This window comes from Dermacentor andersoni, chromosome 5 (assembly GCF_023375885.2).
Source record: "Dermacentor andersoni chromosome 5, qqDerAnde1_hic_scaffold, whole genome shotgun sequence".
NCBI lineage: Eukaryota > Metazoa > Arthropoda > Arachnida > Ixodida > Ixodidae > Dermacentor > Dermacentor andersoni.
Window position 1 is genome coordinate 61,595,955 of NC_092818.1, and position 17,889 is coordinate 61,613,843.

General features: G+C 45.2%; 1 long non-coding RNA gene across 1 annotated transcript; it reads left to right on the plus strand.

The window, feature by feature from the left end:
* Positions 1–3,332: 3,332 nt before the first annotated feature.
* On the plus strand, positions 3,333–8,121 carry LOC129384755 (uncharacterized). The gene is made up of 2 exons (XR_008612405.1): positions 3,333–3,607; positions 7,572–8,121. It is a non-coding gene; the product is annotated as an uncharacterized lncRNA (long non-coding RNA).
* Positions 8,122–17,889: the final 9,768 nt, after the last annotated feature.

Here is a 17,889-nt window from a genome sequence, read left to right on the forward strand (position 1 = left end):
TTTGCTTTGTGCGTGGTGCCGTTTGTTTGCTCTGTATCGCGAAATTTTGCCGACTGCAGCGAATATGCTTACGCGAGTGGTTATTTTGTTTTGATTCGGCTGTATTGTGCAGTGTATGCGGAAATCCTGTGGCTTTTCCGAGTAATCTTGCCAAACATCGTTGCGTATATTGGCCTTGCATAGTCTGCGGAAATTGATACACGCTGTAGCTTCTCCAGAACGCGAATGCTCGTTAAGAAACCTGTGTGGCTTGCGCCATCAAGGGACATGGTCCTTAGAAGTGGCGAATTTGTGTACAGCAATGAATCGATATTTGAGAGATATGCATCGAAAACGACGGCAACACGAAACGGCTGCACTACGAGAGCTGTGACACGGGCACAGCGCTAGTCCTGCCCTTCTCGTGTAGCTGTTGTCTTGTGCGAAGATTTAAAGTACGAATCTCTTCCAACTATTGCTTCACTTTCTCCCCTTTGGGAAGCAGCCACGAAAGTGTCACGGGCGCCAAGTACTGCTTGCGCTATTGCAACGTATCGTACAAATATTCAGCGCTTTACTTGCTTGATCGCGAAGGATAATCCTCCCGACGGTGTTCGATAGCTCGTTGCCGGTAGCATTTTTTTTGGGCCACATGAACACAGAAATGTTACTCCGTTGGTCGTGTCAGACCATCATATTAGCCCATTTACTCGATGGGGATGAAACAGCGCCAAAGATGGGGTAGGGCCATAAGGTGAGACAATAGGCAGACTGTCGTCTCTCCTTCCGTCCCGTCTTTCGCGCTGTTTGATCTTCTTGCACATGCGCGAATCAGCCCAGTTCAGCACACTTCCCACCGTTTACTTGCGCATGCTGTTTAATATCTGCATAACCCTGCAACCTAAGCATTTAGCTCCTTCCTAATTAACATTTAGCTGGAACCTGATTAGTCGGAAAATATTGTGACTGCATGCAATAGAGTGAATATTTTTTTGAACTCTTTGGTCAGGGCTATTCAGTTAAAGTTATTTAATCTTCAAAGTGAGTGTATTATTCATTTCTTGTAGATGAATAATCTGCAAGAATAGAAATTGTGCGTGGCTGTTTTTGAGCACTGAGTGACATAGAGGACGAGGCTCAATGTAGTTTTCGGCTTCTATTACACCGAACGTCAAGAATGGAAGTAAAATATCGCAGAACTGCTATGGACACGAAGCGGTCATATTTTCGCATAATTCCGTAGAAACGGGCTAATTTTTTACAGCGTTGGTGCCATACCATCCTAATCATCTAATAGGTTGGCCAATAATAAAAATAAGATATAGACGTTCTTGCAGGTTGTTAATCATTCCAAACGGCAAACACCATCAAGGACATCGCACCCCGCCCGCTTCTTGTGAACGCGCACCTTTTACAGAAAGTTAACGCACGACTGCGCAAATACGCCCTCCCCTGGGTGTGCAGTTATATATAACATAGCAAATTCAGAAGGGCAAATACGGAAATTACGCCACTTATCATTAACGCAACGCCGTGTATTTTTAAAAGAAGTAGACAAGCACCGACCAAAATAAGCGTGCATCTCTGGACCGAATGCGCATTCCAGAAGTTCCTGAATGAGTCCCTCAGTATTATAAAATGTAGTGTTCTTAGGATTCCAAAGCAATATCTTCGCTGCTAAAGAGAGTATGAGTAAGTGTCGACCACGAGGGGCAAAGTTCCTGCACAAAAATACGAGAGCACGCCTGCTAAACCGCGTGAAAACCACGGTTCACAGCAATCTGTGCAACCGCTACTCAGATGAAGCAGCGTCACGGGATCCAGCTTTCGGCACAAGAATGACAGCAGCGCCAGCGCTTACAGTGGAGGCGTTTACTCTCCCTACCACGCGCAAGCGTCACGAGCTTGACCAAGGTCAAGCTTGACCAAGGTCGCACGGTCGCGAAAGTGAGGCTGAAAGGTGGTGCCAAGGCGTTGAGCAGTGACATCAATTACGGTCTTGCGACAGAAGCGCGACTGCATCTCGCGGGGCAAAACACTGGTAGATAAAAATAATGCATCCAGTATGTCACCAATGGAGATATTTGAAAAAGTGCAGACAATGTCGTCAGAACAACAAAATGTGAAGCAACAGGCCGTTTTCTTCCATCCACGAATAATTGTGAGTACCAAACTTTGCAAGCTTTCTGAAGTTTGCTCGTGGCAATGCGTGCTGAGCATGGTGCTGAGGTATTCGGACATCGCATTACACTGTAGTGGCGTGAAAAGGCTCACATGCGTAGCCATAAGATGTAATGCCAACATATATCGTATTAACGTTATAGGATCGCATCAGTAACATTAGTTTTAATTCTCTTTTCCCTAAGCATTGTTTTAGCTATGTCTTCTGTATTAGAAAAAAAAGCTAGAGGTGGCACGCGTGCTGTGTTAATGAAGATTAAAGTGTGGTTTTGGGAAATATCTCAATGTAATGTTGGTTTTACCTGAACACCCGTATAACAGATGTGTGTTGGTATGAAGGACAGCTGCATATGGTAATTAGTTCAAAATATGGGTGAACCCATTGCTATGAATTCATGGAAAGCTCTCAAGCTCGCCAGTGTAATATGGGCCGTTATGGAATGAAGCATATAAATACATATGGGTGTACGTAAATTACATTGTGACGCGATGTGTTGGCGAATATTCTCACTTACGCTTCATTTTGTGCTGTTGTGTGCTTTGTATATGCGATTTCATGTGAGCTGGCGCAGTAGACGACTTCGCGCGACCAGCCTAGAATGGCAAACGTGGGTTTTTTTTTTTCACCGCAAAGTTGGCCCCGCGAAATGTAGATGGCGCGGCTGTGCCTCCATAAGCCGCCATTGCAGAACCTGTGGGCTTCTATGGCACCTTTACTACCATGTGTACATTATGCCTTGCCTTAGAATGCGTCACTTCAGCCCTTCCATCAACAAGTCTGGACGCTATCTCCTACGTCTTTCACCCGCCATGGTTGCTCAGTAGCTATGGTCTTTGGCTGCTGAGCACGAGGTCGCGTGGTCGAATCCCGGCAACGGCGGCCGCATTTCGATGGGGGGAAATGCGAAAACCCCAGGTAGTCGAAATTTCCGGAGTCCTCAGCTACGGCGTGCCTCATAATAGGAAAATGGTTTTGGCACGTAAAGCCCCATAATTTTTTTCCCACGTCTTTCGTGCTCGGTCTCCTCTCAGCTAGAAACCCAGGAGAGACAGGTCCTTCGTGTGAAGTTGGTTGGACAGTAGGCAAAGCTATCAACGTTCAAACTGAAAGGAGGATGCTTTATGAGCGGCATGCTGAAGAGACCCGGCGGGTTCTCGCGCTGCAGGTTATGTCGGTGGGCAACTTCAGCGCCATGCAGAGCAGCCCGCTGGATTCGTGTATGCGCAACCTGGGCGAGAGTTTCGGCCCCACGACCGACACAATCGCGGTGGCATTCCCGTGCAACCGGGATGAGACGCGGAGTCGAGCTCGATGCCTTCGAGCGCAGCTTTCGGTGAGGGCCGGCGCTGGCCAATCAAGCCAGGGTATTCAACGTGGATGATATGTTCGCGCCCATTGGGCGCCTGAAGCTCATACTGCTGCTTATCAACCTGGTCTACTGAAGAGGTATGCGCAGGCCATCATCGCATTTCTTCCTCCGTAGAGCAAGTGTTTCTTAAACGGGAAGTGGGGCTTGGAAGCTGTACTGGGGGCGAAGGAGTCAATGTCGCAATGAGAATGGGGAGCTTGCCAACCGCCAAGATTTAGCACTCAGAATGCAAGTGCGAACATTGGATGCTGAGAGTTGTAAGGAGTGATCTGGTTTAACGTTTACGACTTTCACGCCTCTTGATGATGATAACACAATTCTAGTCCTCGAGGTGGATCAGTCAAAGAGGTGCACATTATACATGCACAAGAAATCGAAACCCGTATCAATTGGGAAAAAGCTACAAATTCTTCATTATAACTTCATATGTCACATTACTATCTACGTAATTGATCCGGTAAGTTCGCAAGACGTATCTAATTGGAATGAATTTCCATAATGACACCAGTTTGGAGATATGCACATTGACACTCGCCGTAAATATTTCACAGTTTTTGCACATACCTTTTTAACCAAATGCTCTTTTATGCTTTGCAGCGCAAGAGTAACTGGAACACGCATGTATTTTGTCCCAGTATTTGCGAAATCATATCTTGAAACTGTAAATATATTTGTTTAATTAGTGAATTTTCGTTAATTAGTTGAACACGTGTTTCAATTTCTCGTGCTAGTAATGACCGTCTCTTCGAATGATGCAGCTCGACGACAAGAGTTACGGTAGCTCTGCCTCATGAATTTTTTAAAAATTCAATAAAATCTTAAAAATGAATCACACGGTATGCATAAAGTGGCTGTTGCCAAGAATCGAGCTGCAGTATACAGGTCTTATTAGGACATAATGGGCCCGAAGTTAGATTTCAGATGTCCAAACTGCATTCTCGTTTCGACAAACCGTGCTCTAGCAAAGAGGCAACAAGGAAGAATCAACTAGGAACAATCTCTCATGCAGACTTGCTTTATATTTATTAGCTTGTAATTGATGTAACGAATTCAATGAGTTGTGGTGCCTCGTGGTTAGCCTGTAACAGACAAAAGCTGTAAAAAGGAAAGAAGAGCCGCTGTCTGGTATGTTACATATAGTCCATTTTTAAGCTGCTCAAAATAAAAAAAAAAGTTTCTTATGGAAGATTGCGCAATTCTAACCCTTGAGCTAAATTACTCGATGAGATGACCATTACTTCCACGAGAAATCAAAATGCTTGAGTAAATAAATGTAGAATGTAACGTTTTAATTAATAACTTTATGACACCTATGCCAATCTATGGACTGTAGCTAGTTAGCTTGTAAGCCATAGCCACTTCAAACATATTTGGAGGATGGCATCGGTTTTGAGCTATGCGCTGTCAATGTTGCATTAAAAATGCATTGTTGGGGCCCTTGCTGTTAAAGAAAGCGCTGTTTTATGCACTGAAGCACAAAAGTAACTGGAACGCCAATACATTTCGTCAGGCACTTTGAAAATTATCTTGAAACTGGTACCGGTCCAAAGAATTCGTTCCAAGTTCCATACAAGCTACAGTTCCTACATCGAAATAAGTTCCGAAATAATCTTATTAGTACAATTATACTAGTTGTTAAATTAAGCATTTTGATCTCTCCTGGATGAAATGGCCCCCTGATGGAGTAATCGCCCTCAAGGGTTAAAATTGTACTATCTGCCACAAGTAATTTTCAAATATTTAGTGCAGCTAAAAAAGAAAATAACAATAAACACACCCGGCACAGCGGGGTTGCACGGTTGGATAGTTTGAGAAGCACCACCGTAAAACACGCTTTCGTGAAGCCACTAAGAAAAAGCCAACGAAAAAAAACAGCTTTTTTTCCTCTCCGTCTTCTTTAACTATAACTAATAGAATACGTTCAAAGAGCCTTTGATTTTGATTCGTACAGTGTAGTGTAAAGAAGCTGGGCATAATCTTCCTTTTAGATAAATATTTCCGCTAGAAACACATTGGCCTTCTGGGGAATAGCTGAATAACCTGGGCCAAGTTTAATCGTCCGCTCCTTTCAGCAGCGAGCTCCAGGAAGGAAAAGAAAGCCCCAACTAGACTAGCCCCTGAGCCGCATATTTTGTAGCATTGGCTGCACCAGTGAGAAAAAAAAAAAGCCATACTGTTCAGTTAATGACCCCAAGCAAGGAATGGATACGAGTTCAGACGGGGCAAAACAATGTACTATATATGTGTACATCGTGCTTTCTCCCGTCTCAATTTCATTTCACTTTATTCTGGGGTTTTACGTGCCGAAAACACGATATGATTATGAGGCACGCCATAGTAGGGGTCTCCGGAGTTAGAGGCAAGGAAAGATTCGCTATAAATAAAGGCACCCTTTGTTTTATCTGCAATAGACTGGTCAAGATGGTTAATCTTCATGGTAAAAGCCGCGCAAGAGGAACACCAACACAAGGGAGAGAAATACCCACGACAGACGCTGAACGAATCTGTTTATCTGTTTTGTCGGTTTGTCGTCTTTTTTATTGAATTTGTTCAGTACGTTGCTTGTATAACTAGTATAACTAGTGAACTTTGACCTTTGAACACTGCTAGAAAGCGCATATTTTCCCGTCTACATGCTGTCATATTCTCTTTATTTTGTTAAGGTGAGGATGAGCACACTGTGAATTAGCATACAGGACGAAACAGGGAAGCGATTGGTTGAACAGCTCTCATTCGCGTTCAGTGTTTCCATGTAAAATTCAAGTAAACATTATATTGTTTCCACCAATTCGCTTTTATCCCCTCCCTCCCGACAAAAAAGAAAAGAAGCTAGAGTATGCAAAAGCAATACGTCGCATGGGGAATAAAAAGAGAACGGACAACAATTTTCGAGAAAATATTCGACTTTGAAAGCAGATAAGACTGCAGTTTACGATAGTTTTGCATTAAAGCATTATCAGTATCAACGTTCAAAGCTCGGGCACAGTTGTGCTTGGTCTGAACGAAAATGTACAGTCACGACCAAAGTCTGGAGACCACAGGTGCTACGAAACATTTCCTTTTCTTCGCAGCCTTGACATGCAGGTTGAAATCAAGTTGAATAGCTTACGTGGGCCTGTTTGGTCCATGCAATCTGTTGTGAATATTCCACTCGCGCAGAAGTCATTTGGATTTTTCACTACGCGGATGGTGTGGCCTCCAGAAAACTTTTTCGGCTTTATAGTACAGTGTTACTATACAGTCGCAAAACATAATAATATCTGCACCAATGTTATACGCTTCTGGGAAGCGAATTGTTTTCCTACATATTTTCCTACAATTTGCTTGTTTTCGGCAACGTCTCGGCTATCGACGCCATCATCAAAGAATGCCGTTGCCTTGAACAAGCAAAGAGCCGCCGTATCACACACCACATCACGCGGCTACCCAACACCTCCAACAGAATGTTACGTGTGGAAAGACACAGACAGAAGAGGCTATTTACAGGCTATTTACGCTGGAGCCAGGCAGCCAGGCCGACGCTCGCTCGCGCCAAGCGCACCGACCAACTTCGTCGTCGTTCTCGCCGCGGCTCGTCTCTTGAGCATCGCTCGATGATATCGTAATAATATTCAGCATTAACGAATGTTCTGTTGTAACCGTTGTTTGCCTTTATTTATGCGTGGAGTAGGTGTTCGTCACGCTTCATCACACTTTGTTAAACCTAATCTTCTTATTCCCGTGCCTCGGTCAGATTACCTATCGTGTAACTTATTTTCTTTCAGGTTTATGTGTTGATATTTAGAATCGCACAAGCTATGGACGTTAATAATTTCACTTTCATTACAGAAGTCAAAACTTAGTGGTTCGAAGAATGCATTAAATATAACTTGAATAAATTTCTTGTGCACGAGGTGAATTCGTCCAGGACTCGACGGCCCACGTCGCCGTTGTTCTCACTACTAGTGGTTTAAGTACGAAAAAAATAGCACGATAATACAAACTTCGTTTTCTTTGAAAGTGTACAATGTTTGCTTTTTTGTCTTTCCTCCTTTCCCCAAGGTTCGAGCAAGGAATTGAGCTTGGCGGCGAAGCACACCCGTCAGACGACGGACGCATGATGAATATACGTTTATGCCGAGAAACAAGGAAAAATGAAAAACGCGATCAAGAAGTCTGTGATCTATCATCTGGATATCGTACTTTAATGTTGTGCAATTACTATTTCTTTAATGTTATAGCTACTGCGTAGTCTCGCCCCACAAATACACCATTACAACACAGCACGTATGCCGCGCATGGGAAGAATTCAGCGCTGTACACGTATGGATCATACCGAGACGCGAAGAGAACAGCTGAGCACTTCTATTTGCCTAAACACAGAGATGAAGGTATGAAACGTTCTGCCAGGCTATTCTTTAAACATGATTTGCGTAATCTTCTTCGATTCATTTCCTTGGTGATGCGGCATCCTTGATTCTTGTATCATCTCGCATTACTTGAATGATTTTTAATTTTTCGTTGTTCACGGCGCAACCGTTGAGGTGAAATCAGCATCAACTTTCTCAGGAAGCTGAACGCAAGTATGGAATAAATCACTTTGACAGAGTTCCGCTAGCATTCACTGTCATGTTTCTTTCTACAAGCGGCACCATGCTTGATAATTTTATTAGTAATCCAATGATTACTGCAATATATCGGTACTACGCGTCTGTACGCGTATTACGAGGAAGCTATTGGGCCATAATTCTTTGTACAACCGAAGGCATGACCAAGCTGGATATAATATTGCCGAAGGCGACAGGCCTCGCACCACACGAATAGTTTCAGCTTTGCGGAGTGCCGACTGTAGTAATTCATAGCAGATCGCAGGATCCTTAAGATTCGAGGCATTTCGAATTGTGTGGCCAATTTATTTCTTATGCTGATGATACAGCAACGTTTATCACTGCTACGTCAGAAACTGAACTACAGCTTCAGGAGAATAGAGCGTTAAGAGAATTTAAAGATTGGGCTGATGGAAACTGTTTGCGAATAAATCCCAACAAGACAAAAGTTGTTGTCTATATGCAAAGAGGCAAAACGTTACGAAGTACAATAAACATGAAAATAGATACGGATCAATTAGAAATTGTTAACACGGTCTCTGTCTTAGGCGTAACATTCGCTAAAGACTTAAGTTGGAATGATCACGTGGAACATGTAAGTAAAAAGCTATCTTCTGTTGTAGGTATAATAGGTCGATTGAAATCCTTTCTTCCTGTTAAAATTAAAAATTTACTTTATAATACTTTAGTATTGTCAGTTCTGCAATATTGTAACTTCGTTTGGGGCACTACTAGCAAGGTAAACCATACGAAATTGTATTTGCTCCAGAAAAGAGCCGTGCGATACATTGCCAATGTCCCTCGTTTATCTTCTACGACAAATCTGTTCTCAAAGTTTGAAAGCTTGCCTGTATTCTCTTCATACAACTATCGTTTAATTTTGAACTTGAAGTCTAATAACAATATTGTGTTTACCATGACTGATTTAAAAGCTAACCGTAGCATCTGTGATACTAGGCATAAAGAGGAATGGCACGTACGCACACCTCGGACCAATTACGATAAACAATCATTAACACTTACAGTACCCATTCTACTTAACTCGCACAGGAACACTTTGATCCTTTATGCAACTCCAATAAGGAAATAAGACTATTTTGTCAGTAATGCGAAATAGACTAGAACCCCATAATATCTTTATTCAAAAAAGTCATGAGGGCATGTTAGCGCCCCTGTCCATTCGTGTATATACATCTGTGTGCATTGCTTGTGCATATAGTATGTATCTGCACGTGTGTATATATGCATAAATGCGAAATTGTATGTGTATACAAGTATGTATGTATTTTGTGTAATTTTTATACTAAATTTTTCTTTTCTTTAAAGTGCATTTATTTCCAATATTGCTTTGTTGCAAGTGGTGCATTTTTCGTGATGTTTCTGCAGTGCTCTGCTGCCATAAAGGGGCGGGACCCTCGTCAAGCTGTACCCCAGCTTTTAGTCCTGTCTCGTCTTTTTCAATGCGAAAAGAAATAAAAACACCATTCATTCAATCAAAGAACGACTATTTGATTATGTGCAAGTAAGTCCGACAAGCAGTAATAGGACAGTCATTTTCCTGTTCCGCTTCACCCGACCACTCGGAGAATAAGGACGCGCCCACTACATACAATGAAATGACTAAACACTACTACCTACAACGCAGACAATATAGCACGCCACACCGCACGCTCACTCGAGCTCAAGCGGTTACACTCAGAATGCTACAAACAGACACATACCCCACTCAAAACAGATTACACCATTACATGCCTGAGCTCTACGACAAGTCTTATTGCACCAATTGTAATACATCCCTTAACGTTTATCATTTACTCTGGCCGTGCTCGCAAGCTCACGTAAACTACGAACAGGACAAGCACAAGTTTGAAGAAGCAATCCGGAGCGAAGAACTCGCTCCACAACTCTGGGCCGTCCAGCAGGTCCACGACGCCGCCAGGAAACTCAACCTCCCGGTTCCGTCGTGGGAGACGCCCACTCCATGAGAGCCCAAAGCTCTCGTGGCCTGCAGGACCTGAATAAAGTTGATTTCCTTCCTTCCTTCCTGTTCCGCGAGATACAAGAGTGCGAATGCGAAACCACACAGCACGAGCACCCCGCAAACTGCGCCTTGAAAGGGTGCAAGCGAAAGGAGCCCGGAAATACGTCACCATGCCGGAAGCTATAGCAACCGCGGCACACGCCTGGCACATACCCAGTGACCCAAGTCGGCGTCAATAAGTTTCTTGGAACAGCCGTACAGGCGCCCAAATCTTTAGCTGGCGTGCGCGAGCGGCGACTTTTCCGTGCGTCAGCGCCGCATGACGGGGCGAGGCTGGAAACAGTCTGAGGCTAAGCTCATGCGGACAAAGCGCGCTCAGCTGGGCCCATCGTCTGCTAGGCTGTTTCCATCCTCGCCCCGTCATACGGCGCTGACGCCCGGAAAAGTCGCCGCTCGCGCACGCCAGTTAAAGATTTGGGCGCCTGTACGTACCCAGTTCCGTACACAGTGACCTGTCTTGCCGTGAAAGAGGTTCGTTGAACAGCGGCTTGTATGTACACATTGCCACATACTCAATGGCCAAACTTGGCCCGATGGCTGGCTTCGACTGCGATCAATTTTAGCACATTGCAACTCTTTCACAAGTATCTTTCGCGTCCTTGGCACGCTTCATAGTCATTGTCATAATTTTATTACATGTATTCTACCGTCTTTTAGGCCCCTTTACAGCCCTGTCCCATCCTTTGTTCGTAATTTATAGCTGCGCATTGAACACATTCACATTGGCCTGGCGCGTTTTGGTCATATTTGGCCCTTGCGCCACAAAACACTATACTCATCATCATGGCTGGCTTCGAGCCCTGTTTCGTCAGCACAGCAGCGCGATGCGTTACCCATTCGACCACGGCATGCCGAGTGACTCAAATAGGCGGGAAAACGGTTAGATACAAACCTAGATTGATACAATCATAGATAGCCCCCGGAAAGTGCGTGAAGTACCCTGATTACGCTAATGCTTTAAAACTGGTCAGACGCTATGTAAAAAAGGCTCATTGAAGACAGAGTGGCATGTACATAGTGCTACATGTCGGTGTCAAGTAATTTCGTCGAACAGTGGCAACAACCCAGTCCCAAATCTACAATGACCCATGTTGGCATGAACGAGGAAGTAGCAAGAATACTTTTTTCTTGAACCAATTTTAGTATTAACAGCATCTCCTTAATGTCATCCAAATCTTAACCAATCCCCTGCAGTGCGCATGCGGCATCGTAAGAATTCACTCCGATCCAAGAGAAGCGTTGCCCACCGCGGTTACTTAGGGGACATGCTCTTGGGCTGCTAAGCACGAGGTAGCGGGTTCGGATCCCAGCCATGGTGGCCGCATTTCAATGGGGCGAAATACGAAAACACCCGTGTACTTAGATTTAGGTGCACGTTGAACAACCCCAGGTGGTTCATATTTCTGGAGTCCCCCACCACCACGTGCCTCATAATCAGAACGTTGTTTTGGTACGGAAAACCTCATTATTAAAAGAAGCGCTCGATCGAAGCTTGCGCTGTGCGTCTCGTGGAGTTCTGCTCGCGAACGAGAAGAACAAGAAGAAGGAGAGAAGAACGTGCCGAAGAGCACGCGCATCGCTGCATGGGCTCCGTGGATGACTACGTCGCCAGCAGGCAAAGCGATGTCCGCTTGCGACCGACAGCCGGGTTCCGTGGTGCACCTGAGCGACATGTTTGGCAACGAGTTCGTGATGGAGAGCGTGCTCGAGTACCTGGGCATTGCGGAGCTCTTCGCGTGCGCCGAGGTGAACCGGCTGTGGCAGTCGGTAGCCGTGGCTACGCTGAGGAAGAGACTGATCTCCGTCTCCATCTGCTGTTCACCGGTGAGTCAGAGCTTGTGCACCTGGGGCCGCTAACTCATTATTCAGAGTTGCAAACATGGTCAAGCTGCTTCATATAAATTCCAGCCAGAAAGCTTAACTCTATAATCTTGGAGCTGTACAGATAAGATGGTGCTTCAGTCACGTGTTAAGACTTTGTCAAACGTTTCGAGGCTATAGTAGTTATCGAAACAGGCTTTACGCGGTGTCGTGCTGCGGGGTTCATGAAGGACGGGCGTTGACCGAAAGCTCATGTGAATGAGAAGCGCACCTGTCTCTCTCTCCCTGGGCCCTTGAAACGGCGAATGTACTGCAGGTACATAATGCAAAAAAAAAAGGTGAGGCGTGCAGACAGGACACAAGAGTACAACACGAACGCCGACTATCAACTCAAGGGAGCACTCATGCGAAAAAAGAAAAGACACAGAACTAATCAGCGCAAGCTCAGGAATGGTATCACCACGTTTTAGTCGGGTACATGTGCCGGTCTACGTGAGACATAACTGTTAAGGCACTTAATGTCTTCCTTATGTAAAGTAGTCGAAGGCTGACTCACGCATGCACTTCCACCATTATAGATATGCCATGCCTCTACCATAAGACGCGTATCTTCATTCTTATGTCTGTACAATATCGCGCATTCATCTAACTCTGGCGTTCGGTTACAATCTTGGCAATGTAGGGAAAGATTAGAAGGCGATCCACCGGTTAACGACCTTTTATGTTCCATTAGCCTCTGATTGATACACCGTCCCGTTTGCCCTACGTAGAACTGGCCACAGCTAAGGGGAATATTATAAACCACACCCATACGACAGTCAGTAAACCTGTTGTTATTATTGTGCTTCACTGGACAAATATATGTTCTTTTCTTGCCTTTTACCTGCTCCTCTTTCCTCTATACGGCAGCACACATCTTACCTAGCTTATCGGGAGCAGTGAAAGCAACATTAACATCATATCTACTTGCAACTTTTTTGAGCCTGTGCGACACTGAATGAATGCACGGAATAGCCACTACTTTTTTTTTTGCTATTACTGGTTTCTGTAATCACGTCCGTCCCCCTCGACACCGACTTCTTCAGGCGCTCAGCCACAGTGGCCACTGCTACTAGGATAACCTGCTTCTAATAGGCGCCGGACCTGCGCATTAAAACTTGCGCTCATTTTGTGCATGCAGGATCTGGTGAGGGAAGACTTAAGGCACGACATGGCAATTCCATTTTTTACTACTTTAATTTAGCAACGGCTTCGAAGATCTTGGGGAGTACTGCCAACAAACGTGATTTTGTTCGAAGACCAAGGAAATGTCAAGAAACTGAATTACGCGTCACTGAGGAAATTCCTTGGTAAACTTTAATCCTCCTCCATAAAGTTTAAATTGCTCACTTACTGAGGTAGCAGCGGAATCTAATTCTTCCCTATTGCAGAAAATCAGGTAATCATCAACGTAACGAAATATCTTTATAACGCTATCACCTAAGGATTTCTCTAGGCAGCTGTCAACCTTATTCAGGTAAATATTGCTAAGAATAGGGGCAACCCTTCAGTCAATACAAATGCCTGATTTCTGCAGAAAAACGCCATCTCTCCACCCAATCAGCGTTGACTTCAGGCACACTGAAAGAATTTCTAGAAAAGCTCCCGTGGAAACACCGCATCTGTCAATAAACGCCGACTCTTGCACTTGTTCTTTAATGCACTCATTTACGAAATTTAGCAACCCGTCATGCGGCAAGGAATAATACAGGTCTTCGATATCCATACTAAAAGCTGTACAATCACCAGGATTTTCCTCTCTTAAATACTGAACTAGTGCCTGAGAATTACGCAAGCAAAAGGGGTCTGAAAAAACTAGTGAAGCTAAGCAGTTCTGTAGGTAACTAGCGACACAGATCTGCCACGTCCCTTTCTCTGACACTATAGCACGAAGAGGAATCTCTTGCTTACGGGTCTTCGCCGAGAAAAACAGTTCTAAGGTGAGGGATTTTGCTTTCTTGACATTAGAGACAACCCTATCAAGATTATGTATTGACAGGAGGTCAACCGCACGTTGCTTAACTGCCGACGGCTTGAGTTTTACTGGCTGTAAATTCTTTTCTATGGCTGAAATCGCTTTTTATGAAAACATGTCATCTGGCATAATTACGAAATAACCCTCCTTGTGAGATATTACTGGTCTAAGTTTATGCTCCACAAGGTAATTAACTAACCGTCGGACAGGGTCAGACGCGTTAAAATGAGAATTTGATTGTTTAATGCTAGCAATGCAATCTGAGATACAGCGCGAGCGTTCTTCTTCCGGGGGGAACCTGGTTATGCAGCGCGGTATGCTTAAAACGTCAACGGGCTTTACGTTAGGCTTAAAGGGAAGCTGGAACACTTTTCGAAAAAAAAAAAAAGAGTTCTCTGCGGCATTCTACAGTTTTGAGTCCCCTGAACACGAATACCTGGTTCAAAAAGGGGCGGAAACAAACGCAAGCGGCTGTTTTTCCAAGAAAACGCGCACGAGCGCCTCAGGGCATCGCGCGAACGCCGCTGTTGCCCGTGATTGGTCGGGGCCGCTGTGACGTCATTCGCGGCAGTCGCCGCTCGGCGCCGCCGTTTCAGAGCGTAGCACGCTGTTCTGTTTTGTAAGCAATATGGAACGTTCTCGCTGTCTCGGACAGCTTGTGTTTTCGCCGCACATGTTCGAACCGACAGCCGATACGGAAAACGATGGCGGCAACGACGATGTTGAGTGTGCCAACAGCGAGAGCGATGTGTGCACCTTCTCGCGCGTTGGAAATCTTAGCTGGTACGTATGTTTTTTTTTTCATGTAGCTGCACGTTCCAATGACGGGAGAAAAAATGCGCTAAAGTGTCACTGGGAACTTGCTGCTGGAAGAATGCCGAAGCACTAACTTCTCATTAGATTGTAAAGACAGGTGCAATTACGCGATGTCAAGCACCTTGCCGCTGCTTGTCTAAAGTTCCGTGGTTTTTTGCGTGTTGATAAACGATCGCGAACATAGGTGCCGCATTTGGCTACTTCAAGCTCTTCAACATTATCTGCCTGTGTCACACTGGCTGCTTCAATCTCTTCGATTGGTGATGGTAGTGGAAGAGGTTCATCAGGGGCTCGGTTCTCAAGGTGCTCTGCTAGAACATGAAAGAGTGCAAGGCATGGATGGCATGAATTTCAGCATATCGTGCATATCAGCAAACATGACAACAGTTGGATTACTTGCAGTAATTGAAATACTTTTTCAGTAATTTATGTGATGATTAGTTGTCTAGTGATTTAGTAATGTGAATTATTGGTGTCTGTAATTTCATGGCTGAAGTAATTTATTAATTGCGTTAAATATGCACCAGTAAGTTGTGTACGGTGCCAGAACGTTGGTAGTGTCGTGAGGTGTCGTGGAGGAACATGGGGGGGAGGGCATGAAATGTTGGCAAGTGTATGTTACCTTGAAGAAAGGTTGGCGTCCCTTTAAACTTTGCTTTTTGCTTCTTGTATGCATGAAAACTTTTTGGAAGCAATCGTAAAGTAATACCATTTTTGAAAGCGGTAATCGGTAATGTAATTCAAATCGATGATTGTAATAAAAAAGTAATGAGTAATGTAATATAACTACTTTCAAATAATAATTTTGTCATGCCTGATACATAGCTAGTTCTCTAGGTAGAAAGGCAAGAAAACATTTTTTGTGCAGCAGCGATGCCTGTATTGGGCTAGACGACGTCGAACGCTGACAAGTTCAATACCTCACAACGTTACTTCATTATTTGAGCCCTTTCGCCTTGCCACGGGCGCGGCTGTGCCGACGCTTGTTTTTGCGGCATATCGCTGCTGGCAGCAAGCTGTGAGTGCGAAATCTACGGAACGAAGTTTTTACACGCCGAGTTCAACTACTGTATCGCCAGCATGAAAATATTACCGTAACGCCTCATGTCGTGCGATTTGAACACGAATGCTGAACAGCTAAACCTGCGGGCACCGCGTGGTAGGACGAATAGCAAATATCACGTAATGCACAAGCGTACCCCCGGTCAGTTATTTCACCGTATCAAAACAGCACCGAACAAACAGCCGTAGTACAGTGTTCCGGGACACAGCGGAGGGGAAAAACAGGATGAAAATGGCAAGCTGTTTGCACGCATGTGCATATTCCCGGCTGTGCCTCCACCTCGCTTCGTCAAAGGCCGCTGTAAGGCCGTTTGTTCGACGCTCAGGTGATCATCTGTTTAAAACATTGCCCGTGTGCACATTAAAACCCTTACCTCACCCTTTCTCCTCTTGCCGAAGGCCGCTCTTGGAGCTGGCGAGGTGTTTGTCTTGTGAGAGAATATAGACGGAACAACGCCGGGCTTCAGTCGCGCCGATTTAATTGGAATACCGATTGCCCGCATCGTTGTCAAGCTCCGATGATAACCACTGTCGCGGAAATGCTCCGAGCACAGCACAGTCGATTTCATCGGCACGAAATTATCTCTCCTCACCGCACGGACCCACTGCGCTGCAAGTTTTTGTCCTTCGGGAACATGTGAAACACCACATCGTCTCGGCCGCCTTTGTTCGCGCAGCCGAATGTGCACAGAACGAGGACAGGTTAGGCGCCCTTGGCTGTAGGCACTCACGCAGCACAGAAAGGAAGCACAGTTCACGAAAATCGCAAAAGAAAAGAAACGTCAGCGGCGGCATATCTCTCGTAGCGTCGTTTAGTAAAGCGCAGGACGGGAAGAAACATGCCAGCACATGCCAGCACGCTGGTCCGGCAGTACGGTCCCCGCGAGTGACGTCACTCTCGCCGGTTCACTCCTCTGGCAACCACCTCACCCGGCGCTCCGGGAAGCGACGGGGGCGAGTCCGCGGGGGGGACTTAGAAAGCTATTGCTGCCCCTTATATTAACAAAACAAAGAAAAAAATTTCAGAACCGTAAATGAATAGGTCTGTTCTTCCCAACCCCAGCAATTCATGGACATTGAAAACCGCTTCAGCTTCCCTTTAAAACAGCGCTTAGGACCTAAAGCAAGGATTTTTTCTATGGGTATCACTTATGATGGAGTCTCCAAGAACCAGTACGTTATTTGACGGTGAATTATTAGAAAGGTGTTTCCTCTTACTTTGTTGAAGCTCCGGTAGTTTCATTCTCCATAGGAAGTCCGCGTGTTGCACGGCTACCCTATTCCAATCGGCGTAGGGGCGGTTTCAATGGCGACCGTCTCCCAGGGCCGCGCAACGGACCTTTAGGCACTCATGATAGAACCTTACTTGGCGCTATGATACAGCGGAAATAATAGCTCCAATCCTCCTGGCATGCCCAGTTGAGGGTTGAAGGAAGCCGCACATCATTTGAACTTCCAATGGGGCGACACGATTACGACTAAACCACGACATGGTTCTAACGCGGAACATACATATCGCAATTAAGGAAGCTAACGAAGCAGGATTATGCAGATAAGTAGGGTAACATGGAAAAGGGCTCAGAGTACTAGAAATGAAGCTTAGAACGACAGAAAGCTGAGCCAGTTGGTAAGGATTCATAATGCAAAAAAAAAAAAAAAGGTGGGGCGTGCAGACGGGACACAAGAGTAGAGAAGTGGACAACACGAACGCCGACTATCAACTAAAGGGAGCAATGAGGCGAAAAAAGAAAGAAGACACAAAACTCATCTGCGCAAGCTTGCGCAGATGAGTTTTGTGTCTTCTTTCTTTTTTTTTGCATTATGAATCCTTACCAACTAGCTCAGCTTTCTGTGTACTGCAGTGACCGACGACAGGTGCAGTCACGCGCGCAACGACACACACACGTTCTCGGACCACACAGTTACGCACGCACGCACGCACGCACGCACGCACGCACGCACGCACGCACACTGATCCTTCTCCCTCGTGCCGCATTAAACCAATGCGCATCTTGACCT